This window comes from Alosa sapidissima, chromosome 2 (genome assembly GCF_018492685.1).
Source record: "Alosa sapidissima isolate fAloSap1 chromosome 2, fAloSap1.pri, whole genome shotgun sequence".
Taxonomy (NCBI): Eukaryota; Metazoa; Chordata; class Actinopteri; order Clupeiformes; family Clupeidae; genus Alosa; species Alosa sapidissima.
In genome coordinates, this window is record NC_055958.1 from 21,683,214 (window position 1) to 21,701,907 (window position 18,694).

The 18,694-nt window shown below is 44.0% G+C and overlaps 1 long non-coding RNA gene across 1 annotated transcript; it reads right to left on the reverse strand.

Annotated features, from left to right (window-relative positions):
- Window positions 1–3,611: 3,611 nt before the first annotated feature.
- Window positions 3,612–4,603, reverse strand: LOC121702091. The gene is made up of 2 exons (XR_006028519.1): window positions 4,216–4,603; window positions 3,612–4,118 (listed from the first exon to the last, which is right to left on the reverse strand). It is a non-coding gene; the product is annotated as an uncharacterized LOC121702091 (long non-coding RNA).
- Between the last annotated feature and the right edge of the window lie 14,091 nt (window positions 4,604–18,694).

The window sequence follows — 18,694 nt, forward strand, 5'->3', positions numbered from 1 at the left end:
CCTGTAAGCACTTGTGTGAGAGCGGTCAGATGAAATACATTCCTACTGTAGCATGTGAACGCTAGCCAGGGCAGGGAGCTAAATCACTAATGATGAACGCTGCTGGGGTAATCATCAGGGATGCACGAGTACTGAACCAATGTCTGGTTGTAAAGTATGTGGAACACCTTGGGGTGCCAAGGCACGTTGAGCATCAGTTTTGAAGGTCATTCTGCACCACTAGGAGGGTAATGACCGCTACTGGTTCCTTGGGGACTGGCGGCCCTGCATACTTTGATTCAAGTCTGTCAATCGCTGTCCAAGTTTCCAATCTGATCTGTTCGGGTTAGGCCACTGATGACCTGTAAAAACCTCAAGTGGAAAGAATTCATAAAGCCATCAGAGAGAGAAGAAAAGAGATGAGGGGAGAGAAGAAAAGAGATGAGGGGAGAGAAAGGGAGGGAGGGGGGGGGTAGAGTTCACTAAAAATGTAGGAAGAGCTGACATCACTTCACTGTGATCTGAGCTATTTGAGAGAGATTCCACCAAGACAGACGTAGGGCTTATTTGATAATATCTTCCCACAGATCGAGAGAGAGAAAACAATCAGGTTGCGGTCCAAAGGCGTGGAACACTGGAAATATCCTCAGCAATCCGGGTGGCAGCTACAGAGTTAAAGACAATGGGAGAGCATTGGATCCAGGGACACAGAGGCCCTCGGACACAGAGGGCATTGGGGCCCAGGGAGAATCATGGGGCCTGCAGCAGAGGATGAGAGGAAGATTTGGGAGAGATGAGTGTGTTGACATGACGCCCCAACCCACTGCCTGAACACCACAGGGGCCACATCTGAACAGCATTTGTCTCCCGCAGTGAAAACCTGATGAAAAGAAAATGACTTGTAAGTGATTTGTGTGTACCTACCAAATGGAATGCAGTGTGTATGTTTGTGTGTGTGTGTGTGTGTGTGTGTGTGTGTGTGTGTGTGTGTGTGTGTGTGTGAGAGAGAGAGAGAGAGAGGGAGGCAGAGAATAAATGAAGGACAGAAAAGGTGGAGAGAGGCCTGTGTGCAAATCTGTTGATCAGACTTTGTTTGAGCAAAAGTGTTAAAGAGACAAGAGATTAACAGGTCGAGACAAGGATTGTCAATCATGTAAAAGAATTGGCCATAAAGAATGGCGCTGCCCTCCACCTGGAACATGGCAGCAATGACACATCTAAGCTGGCTTTCACACACAGTGGAGCAAGATAATTCCAGCATTATGGTGACAGTTGTGCAATTTTACACCCCAAGAAGGATCCTGCATGACAGATTAATCACAGGTTGGCTTCCATCAACTTCTCTGGAACAGCAGGTATTCACCTTGAGTTTGGGAGCATGAACCAGAAACTCTTCAGATCCAGAATATTTAAACTCAACTAAATTCAATTCATCACATTGCACAAACAGCAAAATAATACAGTATGCCAAGAATTTGAAGAAAAAAATCCTTCTGCAAGGACAAATAATCCCTGTACTGCAAGGCATACTACGCACAAGAATCTGCCATGAAAATAGGGGTACATGCAAAAGTAAAAATAGAAGAACAATTTGAAGGGAAACATTTCACTCTGCTCATAGCAGAATAACGCAAGACATTTCCTCATGTCAGCTTGATGGACAGCAATGCTCCGTTTCCATGACGAACACGGCGGCCCATGTGCACCGGCGGCAAGGCTCCGGGCCCTGCCTGATTAAGTGAGCCGAAGTCACCATGACAACCACCACCCAAACAAGCTCCCGAGGGCTGAGGCCCTTTAATATCAGGCTGGGGTCTCCTGCCAGTAACGAGTGGTGAGCCGTGCCAAGAGGCCATAAAATAGCGCCAGCATCCCTCTGTCTTCTTAATCAACCAGCCTCCTTCAGTTGCCTCTAATCAAAAACCATCCCCGCCACAGAGTAGGGGCCCAACAACGGGACAGAGCACAGCGGCTATATCGCATCACACAGAGCCACTATTAACAGAGCCTGTGAAAGTTCAATGTGTGTTTGGCCATGGTCAACACCACCACTTACATTAATCAGGAGATAGATAGATAGATAGATAGATAGATAGATAGATAGATAGATATATCACTGTGTTTGGACTCCATGTCTCAATAATCCTAACAAGCATCTCTGATTTGTATGCCTCTCCATCACAGGGATGAATTATGATGTTAGGATTATATAATATGTTATTACACAAACTCAAAAAGCAATCAATGTGCGTAAGCACAAAGCAAAAGACAATCCAGCAATGCGTGCTGCACAGGGTAGGAATTGCACGGCGGCCATGGCCCTTTGCCCTGGCCGTAATGCCCCTTTGAAAATCAGAGGTTTACAGGCCACGGTGGCCTTGGTGCCCCCTTCTTTCAATATTCTGCTTTGCTTCCGACTAATAGCGATTTTTATTTAGCCTATGGCCTGTCAAAATGATCTTTACGGAAGCCGAGAGAGGCCACGTCATATCATTACATTATTTTTTTCACCTTGTTATCTCGAGGTATCAAAATAATTAATTTGTGATCTCGGGAAAACAACACAATTAATTCATGATCATGGGAAAACAACCGAGACGTCTAGCTACAGTCAAGACCTCAGCGTTTCCATCCAACTCATGGGAATTAGTGATGCACATCCATGGTAATGTGCATAAATAAAATGCAACACCTATTGATTATGGGACACTTTGCCTACGTTGAGTGAAATAGACACCCTCCTCTCTGAGGTCGGAATTCATTCCGTCATCTAATTTATTATACTATTCAGTAGGCTATTATTGAATGCTTAGCTGGAATGATGTTTTTCCCTATCGTCTTATTTTTTAAAGTAGGCGTACCTGCTATGGGTTTTCTACAGGAATGGCATGTTTGAACGGGCACTGCACAGTTGTAAACTTGCTACGTGTGCAAAACCTTTGGCGTCAGCAAAACAACTGTGCACCGATGTGTGTATTCAGTTTGTTTTATCCTACGGAACAAGCAAGAGAGCACATCAAGTTGCCTAATGTTGGGGAAGCGCAAGAGATTGCTGAGATTCTGTGAAGGTTAGGCTACATCACACTATGAGAATAAACCGTTTCCATCAACTTTATTCGCATTACCTTATGCGCATCAAGAGGTAATCAACCCTCCTCTAGCGATTAGAATTTGTATGCGCATTTCACGTGTTTCCAACCAAATTTGGTTTCCCACCAAATTTGGTGTGTGTATCTAAAACTATATGCCAACCACAAGTCACAGTGACATAAGGGGGCGCTATGGAGTTCCTGGGCAACGCCCGGTGCCAATGCTTTTCCCCTGTGTATTTCCAGTACCTCTTGACGTGTGTGCCAAATTTCATGCGTTTTCACCGATGGGAAGCACCTCTTTTGGCATCACAATTCATCACATTTTAGTCTGTGTGATGTCTGTATGCTACTGAGACCTTGAATTTCCCCTTGGGGATCAATAAAGTATCTATCTATATATCTATCTATCTACATATTTTCTCATTTTGTGACCTCATTTATGTTTGAACAAATTCAACAAGTTACATGTTCTCCAAGTAAAGCTCCAAGGAGATTTAAAAGATCCTTGATGTTCTATGACTGAAAATATTTGAAGCCATATAGGTTCAAAGATTTATTTATATACTGTACATCAAAGATACAGAGATGCCGAAAATGTTGTCTTAATTTTATTGAGTTAGATCCAAGTAACAGTTTTTACAGTGTAGCCTATCGATTCAGAGAGTAATGTACAGACTGACTAATGATGTGCAATGTAATACAAAAGGGGAAATTGAAAATAAAGTGATGGTGAGACAGTAGGCCTAATGCTAGTAATATGGAAAAAATACAAACAGGTAGCCTACTACTGACATAAGGTGCAGTGTGTGTCCCACAGATAGTGGGAAATATAAGCTGACGTCGAGCACATCGTTCCATTTACAATAGGCCTATGTCCACTGCCTCATTTACTTCTTGGAATCCAATATAAACACCTGATTCAGAAGGATATTTTCGTCTTATGGCCACAACAACACATGATGGTAGTGGTTTCCGATGCTCTCTCCCCAAAACTTCACCTTGTAGGGCCCATTCAAGCACGATCCGGTAGGACACAACCGAGTTTGACTGAGAAGACAGGAGAAGATAGGCTAAGTATAATGCACATAAACAGTAGCTTGTTACGTTAGATAGGCATATTTGAATGGTTTCAGCAGGCACTTACTCAGGGGATAGTTGCCCATCAGGTCCACTCGGTGTGGGTCGTTTCTTCCAATTAACTTTGTCACGTCGGAAAAATAAGTCAACGACGGCCGGGTGAATCGTTGCTGCAAACGCACCGCTTTCTGTGGCACAGCCAGGGTCTTCTAGATCTATGACCCCCGCTACCGATGGCAACACTAGATCCTATTCTCGACAGCACAGGCTCTCCACCAGTTGCTGTTCGCACGTGTTCACCGTCTCACTCATCTTTCCTGCCTTTCACGATCCATAAAAGCTAGTTCCTCCTCTGTGTATTCGGGTTCAAACAAATATGGTTCTGGGTCTGCTACAAGCCAGTCGTTATCATCGTCGTCTATCAAGTCAGCCATTGCAAATAATTTCTTGGTGCTTCCTAGCATAGGTTGAAGTCAAGTTGGTTCTATTTACGGAGGTGAATGTGCCGCGTGTGTGCCTCTCTCTCGTTCAGAGGGGAGGTGTCGGCTGAGGGGTCGATCCAGCATGGATTCTAAACTCTGTGATGGATAGGATCTACAATTAGGTGTTAATTAATATTATAACGCTAGGTCGAAGTACTCCCAAGTGCTATTGCGCCACACATTGTAGTTCTCCTGTTTATTCGCTTGGAAAATCGCCACGTTTCATGTTGTGTGACCTTACACATTTTTATCAACTACTCGTGCAACTGTATTTGAGTAGGGAAAACGTGGATGTGTTTGATTACTGCTATCTTCCTCCCTCTATGGCTACATCTGAGCCCGCTAGCATAGCAGCATGCTAACACATTTGCGCGGAGAGGTATGACTCAACTTGTGAAAGTTAAGGTAAGAACATATATTACTGACATTGGGTGGCGTGTTCCTTTAAGGTTCTGCGTCCATCTCCCTACCCATTCATCTCGGTGGAATACTTCACAAACCCTTCGTTCAACACATGACAAACCATATACCAGAATAAACAGCAGACCTTACCGAACACAGAAGTGTAAAGCAGTCTGCTGTACAGTTAGCTGTTCCAGAGTAATCCAGTTTTGAATTTGCAGCAAATTTCCACATACATGGATGTCTCCAAATTTGGGCTTGACGTTTTACAATGTGTTTAAATTGTTCTACTACATGATTTCATAACAGGCCAAATACAAAAGAAATGTTACAAATATTACCTAGATATCGGTAAATATCAAAATCAGAGGACAGCTATAAGAGTTTGTGAAAGTAGCCTTAACGATCACAAAATGCTAAGCATGCATCTAGGCACAGCTGAGCTGTGCTTAAATTGTTCAATACATGATTTCATAACAGGCCAAATATAAAATAAATGTTAAATATAGCCTAGATATCTGTAAATATTAGATGATCAGATGATTTACAGTTCTATGTAATATGTCATGTTTCATGTTTTTGTAATGTTTCATACAGTGATGCAGGTCTACTGCTGTGAATAGGCTAAATACAACTTTTGTACTGTATAGTTAACTTTGGCCTTGGTGCCCTGACATGTGGCCTTTGTGCCCCCCACCAAATATGCCCAACTGAAGGCCAAGTGGCCTTGCCCCTAAAATGGTGAAATTCCAAGCCTGGTGCTGCATGCAGTCTCAGGCTGGTGGCAGGGCCCCTCGGACCCCGACGCAGGCTTGGGAGCTGTCAGCGCTACGGCACGGCCATACATCAAGAGCTCATCCATCACACGCTGTGAAGTGGCTCCTCTTCTGCAGGTAAAGTGCTGTTCAATCCACAGCGGCCAGGCCGGGCCGCGATGACAGCACGGGCCAGAAGGAGAGGATCATGCCTTCAGGCACAAATGTTTGAAGTGCAACGGTGTATTACGTAAAAGCACTTGTGATAAGTGATGCATTCTTTAATGCAAAGAGGAGTGTTCTTTCAACAGAGTCTGCAATGAGAGGAGATGATGGACAAATGCGGGACGAATGACAGACAGAACAAAATATATTAGTCCAAAAAAGCCCCCCCCCCTGTCAGATGTGGGTCCTGCATCAGTGATAATGATAATAACACTTTAGAATGATAGACCATGCTTAGATGAGCATTAAAGCTCAGTTCTGCTTAAAATAGATCTGTTCTTGTTAAAACCTCACAGTTTAATCATCAGGTCTGTCTCGGTCAGCTTTTCTGGAAGTGCACCGGATTGACTAAAAAAGAGATGTACTACAACTGCATGAAAGAAAAATCTTACAGGAATAACAATAACAGAGTGCACTCGATTAACTCTGTCAGTGTTGTTATTTTAAAATACGCAGCCGCCTGAACCAGAGCCCATCAAAGGATGTTTCTTTTCACTGGTGCTCACTTTCCCATATAAAGAGTGTGATGAGAATGTTAAGTTGCACATTCCAAAACATGTCTTTCAATCATAACCAAAATAATCCTTCTTGCTTTCAGTCGGAATAGGATGGCATGGTATGATTGATTGATTTAACGATATGGCTTTCAAACATTTGTTTCTCTCATTTATAAGCACATTGCCTATCTGATGTTTTGATCTCACAGACACTCGTTTGATCCTCCACACTGTGGCACATTGGCATTGTCTCAGGAGCTTTACAAATGATAAAGTGATACACTGTGTGATTCACATGTGCAGACTACATGCAGAAACCTTGCGATCCTTAATCAGTGGAACATCGCTCTCAGGCTTCACATACAGACAAACAGGAAATCAATTCAGCGGCCAGACAAAGACACAGCTGATCTCACATGTCAACATCACAACGACCACAACACACACGATGCAAGGCTGGGATCTGGGGTTTTCACAAACACACCAAACTAAATAAAGTAAACTAAATGGTTGATTTATTTTCTGCCGTCAGTTATTTAGCTGTTTTCTGAGCGGAGTCAGTCAGGGAGATACACTAGTTTAGCACTCTTTACAGTAAAACAGCAAGCTACTGTTATGTCTGTCCTTCCCAATATCGTAACCCACATTTAGGCGGCAAATAAATTCAATACACTAAGCTGAGCAAAAATGACCTTCCAGGCAAATATGAGAGACCCCTCTAATGGAATGCGTATTGACTGCGTTTAATTGTTATCTGCACAGCAATGACACAGTAAGTCAGAGCATCATTACAGCACGTTCTCCCAACATGTCCAGAGGTCATTTAAATCAATGAGCTAGTCTGCTATGTTGATAAACCCTGGAGAGAGAGAGAGACAGAGAGAGAGAGAGAGACTGAATTTAAGCTGAATGTAACAGTTGCCACTTTCTGACACGTTTTTCATGAACAACCACTTTTGGCATCTTATACTGTAGCTATGTTTGATGGCTAATGGGCGTGTGAAGGCCAGATAAACGTGCCATTGTCATTTCCACTAGCCTCTCAGTCTATGCTCTATGTACCGCTAGTTTTGTTGTTCGGGTCAGATCAACACAAAGCCCTGTCACAACAGGATATTGCCAACAGTATCAACAAAACACAAAAAATCTGTTACCTTATAGCAATTTTTCTGGGCAGTTGATAGTGATTGGCTTTTAAGGTAAGTACAGTATTTCACTAGTTTTTGACCAAAACACCATAAAAAAAATGTAAATCAGGTTTGTAGGCCAAGTGTACTTGCGTATACAAGGAATTTGGTCTCTGCATTTATCCCATCCGTGAATTAGTGAACACACAGAGCACACAGTGAGGTGAAGCACACACTAACCCAGAGCAGTGAGCTGCCTTGCTACAGCAGCGCTCGGGGAGCAGTGAGGGGTTAGGTGCCTTGCTCAAGGGCACTTCAGCCATTCCCACTGGTCGGGGATCGAACCGGCAACCCTTCAGTTCCAAGCCCGAAGCCCTAACCAGTAGGTCACGGCTGCGCCAGGCCAAATAATGCTGCCAACATAACATACTCATTCTATTTTATAGTTGGGTTTAACATTATTCAAGCACTCTCTACCTTATTCTATCTATCTAATCTATTGATATTTAGTAATTATTACTGTTAACGTGATAACAGTGCACTGCAGAGCATGAAAAGCCCAGAGGCCTCTTTAAGCACAGCTCTGGTGCATCAACATTATAAACAGATTAAAGGCATTAGAGCTCCAAAGGGACCACAAACGACTACCACCTAATGACTAGTGTGGGTTAAATGGGGAATTTTTAAGTAAACAAAACAAAACAGGGCCTTGGTAGATTTTTAAAAAAAAGAACGGGCTGCATATCGTGTCTCTGCAGGCATGATATGGGTCACAAAATGGGTCCCCAGAGCTCTGCTGATTTGCTTGTTCATCTTTGCAGCACGTTGGCTGAAAATGTTGAAGTTCACGCTCAGGCGCAAGGAAAAAATGGAGCAGGACAACCACAAAAAAAATGCCCTCCCTAGGTGCCCCTTACGGAACGGTTAAGCACTAAGACTGCATGGCTGCGACTCTGTCGACAGATTTCAATAAAACTAACAGGAATCCCTCATGGAGGTCTTTCAAATTAATAGTCCTGGCGAGGAGTGGAGGCAATCATTCTTCTGGAGCTGACGGCACTGAGCGGCGGCACCTGAATAATAAATGCAGCAGGCTGGGTCAGCGAGGCGGGGTGCGGTGGGGTGGGGGGCGGGCTGAGGAGGGACAGGGTGACTGCTGGGTCTGTGCCAGGCCTCCACGAGCTGCTTGGGCGTGACTTTCACAGTCCCCAGCAAGTCCCTCCGTCCCATTTCAACACCGTCTCAACATCAGCGCTCTCTCAGAGGTCTTAAGCACGGATTACCAATAATGCATCCAGGCCGTGGGCGCACCAGGTGGAGGTGCCCTTTGCAGCACAATTTTGCAGCTGAGCACAGAGACGTGAAATATGGCCAGACTGCACAGTATGATGTACCACTGTATGAATATACCTTGTCTATTAAAAAGCTCTATTATGAGAGCTTATTCTAGGGTCCTCTCAGTCCTGTACTCATGTGCAGAAATAAGCATTTAGATACCTACATCACCAGGACAAAGGTACTGTATACAGCTCTAGACACCTGGTTGCTGTGCCTCCTTCTGAAGAAGTATGTCCAGTTCTGAGCCAGGTCAGCTTCTAACCATAGAGCCCAGAGCAATGAGAGAGAGAACAGCCACGGGCAGAGCACAGATAGGCATCTGTAGGTCACGACTATCTCACCATCAGACAAATATCAGCTTGGAAGCTGATCAACTGCTGTCTGGAGATTGAGTTTGGAGGGAGGCAGCTGTCACGGATGAGATTCTGTCCCTATCTCCTAGCTCACCACCACCAAGACCCCAGAGAGAGAGACCTTTGTACACAACAGTGATAATGATAGTGCTTCTCTGCTTGAGCAGTAGACTCTCTTCACAAGGATACTTGTCTTGTGCGTGTTTTTCTCTCTGTTTATAACCCCCCCCCCCCCACACACACACACACACACACACTCACACTTTCTTGGCTGTCACAATGAGGACTAGCCTCTCTTATTTTGCAGCGCAATAGAAAAAAGGTTAAGCACCGGCGTTAGCAGGGTCAGGCCACTGCAGAGGTGACACTGAAGTGCAGTGAGTCCTAATCAAAGCAGGAGGACAAGAGGAGGAGAAGGACTGGAAAGATTATCTTCTTTAGCCTTAAGCTACGTCACCTCGTTTCCTGAAAGACAATTTTTTTCCTCTTGCCGGGAAGAGACGATTACTGGGGTTATGGACAGACATCCATCCATTTAGTCTCGTCTTAGAATCAAAGGCCTGCAGGCAGCAAAGACTGTCACAAGTGTCAGCGAGAAAATGACACCTGCCATCCCCCAGGGGAGATGAGAGTGTCAGTGCCTGCCATGGCTTCACTCTCTAGAATGTTCCACTGAACAGTTTAGTCAGTCAGTAAGTGTATGAGGAGTTCATAAACGGCATGTTGCAATATTTGACAGTTTGCAAAAATTGTGATATTTCAATTTCATATTGTAATGATTTCATATCAGTGATATGGCAGCCCCAAAGCCAAACACACCCGGCTATCTTAAAATGAGTTCATAATGACTAGGACTGTCTGGTCTTTGAATTGAATGAATTTTGTCTGAATGAATGAATTTTGAATAAGTGAACATGTATTCAGTGAACATTATATGATACCTTTACACAAATTGAGTAAGGTTACATGCCCAATGAGGATAACTTAAAATGACCCTGAGAATATCTGTTATTTAAAACATCATGCTTTCCTTTCATTAAATAGATTTACAATTTCCATACTGATTTCAACGTTCTTGGAGGGTTTTTGCCATGGTAATGCAATGATATTGCAAGGTTATTTGCAATATTGTTATGTATATATTACAAGGTTGTTGCAATGGGTTTTTTTTGCCGAGTCATCTGCCGAGTTGCATTAGCTTCCACGCAGATCAAGTTGTCCGTATGTGCCCTTTCCATAGACAGATGTCCAGACAGAAATATTAGGCCATCATTCTTCATGCATGACTTACCTGCTCAAAGAAATGTTCCAAAAAAGCTTTAATGCATTCATCATGGACACACGTCAGTTGTATAACATGTCATGTAGCCTACCATGCTACTCTCCCAGCATATTACACAATATAATCAGTGGTGTAGTCTAGTTTGCTGTAGTGCTGTGGTGTAGTCTTAGTTAGCTGTAGTGGGTGTACTGTGATGTAATCCAGTTAGTTGTAGTGGGTGTAGTGTGATGTAGTCTAGTTTGCTGTAGTGGGTGTGCTGTGATGTACAGTAGTCTAGCTGTAGTGGGTGTGCTGTGATGTAGTCTTAGCTGTAGTAGATGTGCTGTGATGTAGTCTAGTTAGCTGTAGTGGGTGTACTGTGATGTAGTCTAGTTAGCTGTAGTGGAAATATTGTGATCAACCCCTAATGTTAATCCGATTTAATCCGATTGTTTGCACCCTCAAATGGCCGGTGACGTAGGTCTGTGACACGAGTTTGTGTGAAAGAATACGTTTCCTTGCCCAAGTGGGTATACTGAGAAGGTGATGCTTTTTAAGTGGGTATACTGCGTAGTCCTGCGTATCACATAGACTACCATTGAATAGAATGAAGGGAAGTAAGTCAATAATTTTATTCCATGAAGAAACAAATTTAACTCAGCGACGCAAAAGGTTTGTGCCTACATTGTCTGCCTACCTCACGTTATAATCAAGTTTATTGTCATGTAGCCTACTCAAAAAAGAATGTAGCCTATCAATAATGAAATGTCTTACGCTCAAGAGCTAGCATAACTTTATAGAATAAATGAAATAGTAGGCAAGTTTTTTTTTTTTTTTTAATTTAGCCTGTCTCGGCATTGCTGCTACGACCTGTTGTAGCCTTATGTGGTCAATGTCATCTGACGAGCGACCTCCATGAATACCTTCTCGTTTCTCGCAACCCCCCTCCAACTCCCGTTGAATTTTATCATCTGCTATATGCCACATGCAAAAACAAACAGAGCTACATCTTTTGTGCCAAGGGGCATCCCCCCCCCCCCCCCCCCCCAAGAACGGGTGCATGGCTACCCTACAAATAGAGGTGTTTCGAGCTTTTTAAAATTTCTGGGATGAGGAAGATTTCACCCCCGGGATTTTCTTTTTTAAATTCTGGCTGCTAAACACATAATTTTAACGCAATTTGGGTGGGACAGAAATACCTTTACAGAGCAAGCAGCTCTGGCCATGTCGGCTCTGGCTCACATGACGTAAACATTGCTTTAAATCAGTGGTTCTCAACCTTTTTTGAGCAAACGCCCCCCTGACCTTACTTTGATCCTCTGGCGCCCCCCCCCCCCCCCCCCCACACACACACACACAATTAACAAACAAAAAAACAAAAACTACACCCCTGGGTAGGCTATAGTCCACTCACACTCATGCTATATTACTTAAATAAAAAAACTGTTTTGGTTTCTTCTGGAATTATAAGTCCCTATGAGCCTATTTTATTATGAAGCAGATGTAGCCCACTGTTAGAAGCAATAGGAGACTGGTTGGGTAAAAAAAAAAAAAATAGATTTATGTAATTTGCATTGTACTGTCGGCACTTTTTCTTGCTATCCGCCATATTCGTTTGTGTTGTTTTATTAAAGATGAAGACGTCACAGTGAATTGTGTACATTTTTATTGGTTATTAAACTGTTAAGCCGCAAACTTGGGTTATGTTTATCGGCGTTACTATAGAGATGACGATATCTGGGGCTGGGGGACATGAGTCCGAGCGTGTGCAGGCCCGAACTGCACTGTATGACCACTGAGCAAGCGCGCCGGAAGCACCGGTGCAGGGGATGCGAACGCAAAAAGGGCAGTTGTTGACCACAACACTGACACGGCATCGCATTGATTAGAGCAGTGGTTCCCAAATGGGGGTACGCGTACCCCTGGGGGTACGTGAAGGCACTCCAGGGGGTACGTGAGATTTTAACCCTTCGAAGCCGATTGATGCAAAGTGCGTCAAAAAACACACCCTTTCTTCTCTGTTTGCTCAGCAACTGTTCATAGCAGCGAGAAGCCTTTATCCTGTGACAGAGCAGAAGTAGGGCTCTCCAACGAGACCACGCACCTGTCTGTACGTTAAAGTATGAAGATTAAAAAAAAAAAAAACATGAAATTAAATCAAATTGCATCATATTTACAGTCTCTGCGTTCACCTGCCCGCACCCACTCTCGTTTGAATTACTCGCGAACCCGTGAACGCATAGATATGGCAAGCATATCAGATGAAAGAGGAGACACAGGGCTATCCATTGATACCAAGTTTGTCGATCCTTCTGGCTTGTGAAAACAGACAAAGTGACTGCAAAATAATAACGTCATGTACAAAAACCAACTGCACACCCATTACTCTCGTTTGAATTACTCGCGGACCTGTCATCGGATAGATATGCCACGCATGTCAGATGAAAGAGGAGACACAGAGCTATCATTTGATACCAAGTACATCCTTCTGGGAAATAAAACAGACGAAGTGAGCGCAAAATAATAACTTCATATAGCTCGACTTACCTCACGTTTTTCTCTGTTTTTGTGGCAAAGCATGTTTATAATCCAACGCTATTGAGTGTTTCTCTATGGCAAAGAATGTTCATAATCCGGTTTTGAGATCCTAGCAAATTCCTGCATGGTATTGGTATATCAAGGCTCACATTGCATCCCAATTTGTTCGACAAAGAAACAATAAGGATTTGCTTACACTGCTGTTTGGTTGTCCCAAACTTTGAGATGATCCATACTCTACGCATTAACTGAATCTTATCAATCTTGAAACCCGAACTACGATGTTCCAAACAGAGTGACTGTGGGATGCAGTACCTAATCTCACTGCCTTCATCATAACTGCTAAGAACAGTGCGCCTTTTACTGTTAAACATCAAAATAACATTGCGTTTTTAAGCGCCAGGACTGCTCATCATGTCGTGACAAAGTGTACACCAATCATCATCTTCTAAGTAGCCTTATGTTGAGATGTCTATATCTTTTGCCCTAAACATAGGCTATCATTTGTGTGTGAAGCATGTTTCAATTAAGACAGTACACAAGCTATTTTTATTGTTGTAATATTGAATGATTTTCATGAATAAAGCGTTGAAAAATTATACGCACAGTGCGTAGGGCCTACAGGATTACGCCTGGCGGCGCCACTGCTAACAGACATGAGTGAAAACTTAGGCCTTTTTTGCTGGGCACAAGAGAGCAGTCTGGCAAGCTGCCCATCTCTTACATATGCATTCATGAGGAGGCCGAGGGAAAGTGGGAGAACCGTGCCTAAACAATTGATTAGGAATTCAGTCATATATATGAAAATAACATTTTTATGAGCAGGTTAAATCCAGATGGCGTTTAATGTATTAATAGGGGAAACATTCAGAAACAACAGGACCAGTATTCAAAGCACCAGTTCTGCTTCTCTGAACCATGTCAAAAGCATTTTTTACTTCTGGTAACCTTTTAATGTGTCACTTTCACTTTAGCACTTTAGTCATCCACTTCCCTATGCCTGCTACACTACTGCATCTTTCATAGCCTATAGCTGCACAACTAGCTCCAGTTCCGTTTTTTTTTTTAAATTGGGGAAGAATTACTGCCCTTTATTATCTACCTGTTTGTTGACATCTTGTTAAAATACATTGCATTATTTCATGATCGCTAAACTTTTGATTCCTTTCCATGTTGCCATGAGTTGACTGCATGGCCTGTACTGTATATACATATTATTCCCGTTGTGCATCAGCGTGAGCAACATCAGTTGTGGGCACCACAGATTACGTTGGAGGGCAACGGGCGGTGAAGTGAAAGCTTAGTAAATTCCACCTATAGTATATATGGCAAGGCACAGCATGCGTTTTCTTGTTGGTATTCACGCTGTTTTCACTCTGTCTTCATACATCCATGAGTGCTCTCTAAGACAAGAGTACCCCCCACCCACCCTTCCGGCCTGCATCACCCAGCAGCACTCAAATGCTGCTGTAGATCCTTGTAAACCGCAGAAAACGCCCAACAACAACTTCCTCTCTAAGTGCTTAAAAGCAAGTTTAACTCTTACAGTGCTGTGCATTATACAGACATGCCAAACACATTTCTTTTAGGGGAGGATTTCTAATCCTTGAGCCAGAGGAGTTGGTCGATACAATCTGAGGGGAATACATCTCATATAGATTTTTAGTAAGGTATACAACCCAATAAATTATATCACAAGACGTGGTAGCGTTTTGTGTTTTATCACCCTGTTTATGTCTATGATATGTCTGATGCAGGAATGCATTACAGGTGAAAAGGGTACACATTTTAACTAATATCCCCACAAAACTTCCCCCGCTGATTATTTTCGTCAGTACTGAAATACTTAAGATTTTTACCCTATTCACCTGTAATTTATCCCTGCATAGACATATCATAGACCTAACAAGGTGATAAAACACAAAAAGCTACCCCAAATACAATGCTATCACTTCTAATTCTAGAAAACCTTGAACTTTGAAAAAAAAAAACACTATAATACTCAGTCCCCTCGAATGGGATCGATGAAACAAAATTAGGGGTCTGGCTCAAGGACTAGCATTTTAACAACATTGTTGGAAGTGTCATCAATATGCAGCTTTACATAGTAGCCTATTATGGCACAGTTCTTAATAGACTAGAAAGTAGCCTACTATGGCACAGTTCTTAATAGACTAGAAAGACTCTCAGAGACCGCGTTCGTCAAATGATGCCTCTCGTAGCAAAAGTGAAATGAAATTAGTCAAAGCACCCCACGAGTTAGATCTACTCCAGAATTGAATTGATTATTTCTTGTCCGATACTACAACTTTGTTTTAGTTTTTGCAAAATCCTGCCTATAAACACACAGACAAACCACACAAAAAAAACCCTCCTTGGTGTAATGCTGGAAACATGCCCTCAGAGGGAAAAGGGCTGTTTTTTACTTTCAAGAGGTCTTACAGAAGTCTTACTTTAGCATGCTGTTAACCCAAATCTCTGGCTCCTACTTAGCTCACCACCTGCAGGGACTTCAAAAGGCGAGGTGGGCAGAATCACCTGGTTAGTGTGAAGATGCGGTGTGTGTGTCTGTGTGTGTGTATGTGACACCACAGCATACGACGACGAGCGGATGAGGATTACACATAAGCACACCGTGCCAATCAGCAGGAAACCACAGGAATGCCAGGCTGGGCTGGGCAAGGTGGGGCAGGAGGGGAGGGGGCTGGTGGCACTGTGAGAAAATGCGTGTGTGCTGTGAAATGCACACACACACACACACACACACACACACACACACACGCACACACACACACACACACACACACACACACACACACACACACAGGAACACATGTCTGGGCAGCGTCGCGCTGTAAGATTCCCAGTAGAAATCCCAGCCAAGCTCCTCAATGGGACATAAGCCATCCAACACATTTGTTCTTCCTCCACGTGTTCCTTCACAGCCACTCTCAGCTGTCTGGCTCTGGTGCCCCAGCGATGGAAAAGGAGCATTCTGGAGATGGAAAAGGGGCCTCTGCTCTTTGCTATCTGACCAGTTGGTGCTACAACGTGATGACAGGAGGCCAATGCTCACATTTACCCTGACAACGCAACTGCAGACATCAAAATACAAGCCAAGCATTTGGGAACTGCTCGTCAGCTCACAGATGGGATGTTTAGAAACAACTCCAGAACAGAAACTTGAGAGTAAAGATGAATAGAATACAATTTTGTTTTCACCACAAGGTCATAATGTACTCTGGTGCCAATAAATATGCTGAGCACTTAGAGTAGGGCTCGGCAGTAATTAAATTGATCCAATTAAAGGCCTCTGATAGGAGTTTATCTCCTCGGCTGTAACAAGCACCCAAGGGGGGTGGACACTCACCAAGAGACGAGATAAAACAAAGGGCAGTTTTCACCCCAAAATGCTCAGTGCCTGATTTTAGGGATGCGGTTTAGTAGTTTATTGAACAGACAAACCAGTCAGACCACCACAACCACTGTCCTCACAATCCAACCTTTTAAGAAAAAGTGTGTTCCTTATCATTTGAATAAAGGGCTCAGTGGAGGTTCCTTCTCTGCATGTCCCCCCATGTGACCCAACTGAACACAGCTCCTGTGAGCTCATATCAGCTTCGTCTCTGTCCAAACCTATCAGCAGCCTTCAGACATCCCTGTCATGGCATCTAATGAGGCCTTGCAGATGCATTCTCCCCAGTAATCTGCCAAACCCTCCCTTACCCTCCCACCTCTATTCTGGTGGTGAGGTGGCGGATGAACTGCAGTTGTTTGGTCTGGTGCTGTCTGGCCTGCTATCAGAGCGATATTTCACTGTCACTGTGTCCACCCCGTGGTCACCCTCCCTGCCTACCACACCGTTGACCTGGACTACCCACCCACCTGTTTCATGAGCCCTCCTCCCCGTCTACTCTGTACAAGACCCACATACCATATTATATTACAAGAGCCATGTGGGTCTGCTACAATGGGCCTTTGTCCATATGAGAGTAACATAATCTTTGTCAAGTAGGACACTTTAGAAAAGCAAGAAACTTTAGGTGGCAAATTCTCTGTATGTACTGTATAGTAAGTAATGTGTATGTTTGTTTTGGAAAACAGTCAAAGTCCTGCTCAGTGTTCGTCATGTTTGTCATTATTGGGAGGACTCTCCATGTCAGAGTGAGCTCCACTGTTGTTTCTGTAATGGGTAAAGGAAGCTGTGGCATTCTCAGAGCGCGTTCCACACTTCATTACGGCTCAAGTTAAACAAGCCCTGTTCTCTGGCTGAGCCAGAAGCCTGCTGGTTCTTAAGCAGGTGGCTGGGAGGGTTACCCAGCTGAGGCAGCCGCACAACAACAAGCAGACTCGTCTTTCCACAACTAGATGGATCCCCCGAGAACATCTGCTTGCCTGTCTTTCCGCGCAAGTCCTTAAGGTGAGGGATGAAGACAGGATTCATCAGCGGAGCACGCCCACAGCGAGGTGCTCGCACGCGCCAGCCACATGCGGCAGACGCTCTGCGCAGCAGACGCAAGGCAGACCCCGCGCATTAACCCTGAGCGAAGACAAGGAAGTGCCAATATTGCGCTCCAAGGCGAGGCAGGGAGCGTCTCAGGAGGGGCGTCTGGCGAGGAGCATTAAGGACGGAAAAACAATCAGAAGACATTTATGGAGTGCCGAGGAGGACTGACACAGAGGAGGTGGTGGTTTGTGAAGATTCAAATATGGGCTCGTCCTCCCTCACTCTGGGATGTCTTTTCCATACAGCTTGGTTGTCACGCACGCACGCACGCACGTCAGTTCTCATCAGTTGCTTTCCTAAATTAGAGGATCGGCTCTGCCTTGACATCTCGTGTCCAACAGTCCAACAGTGGAGGCTAATGCATTCACCAACACAGCTCATCTAAAATCGCTCCCTTCCCTAGGCCCAGCTACCACACAGCCCACACAGAGGCTGGCTGGGCGCCCCGCTGCTGACCCACTGTAAAGTTCAGCACAGATACGTCTGGAGCTGGTCGTGGGTCCCATGTTGGACTTGGATTAGTCCACTTGTTTGCTTTGGGAGTGAAATGTTCATCTTGGACTGTCGTAAAAGAGAAACCATAGACTTTGAGCAGATTCTACAAAGATTTGAAAAACACTGGAGAAAGTCCATCATTTATCATTTGTCTCAGGTCAAATTCTGGTTGAGCAAGAAGCCAGGTCTTTGGCAAGAAACTGACAAACTGCAATGGTTCCTTCAGGAGGACCTGGCTGAAACAGACGACACAGTAGAAATTCTTCAAAGTGTCATTTTACCACAAGGACATTTGCAGAGGCTGGACATGCTCATCACTCAGTGACAAGAAATTGGCACAACCTTTGATCAATTAGAGGCTATTATTTAGATAGGCAACCATTTGGAGTTGCTTTGGGAATAAAGGAAATCAAATGTCTTCAATGAATCAAATGGTAGACTGGTCTTCTGTGGGACCAGCTCTGCCAGCTAAAGCAGAGTATTTTATAATTGATGAGGGACAGTGTGAGAGGCCATCTCAAAAATGCTCTATCCGACAGCAAACACAAGAGCGTTTACAGTGTTCC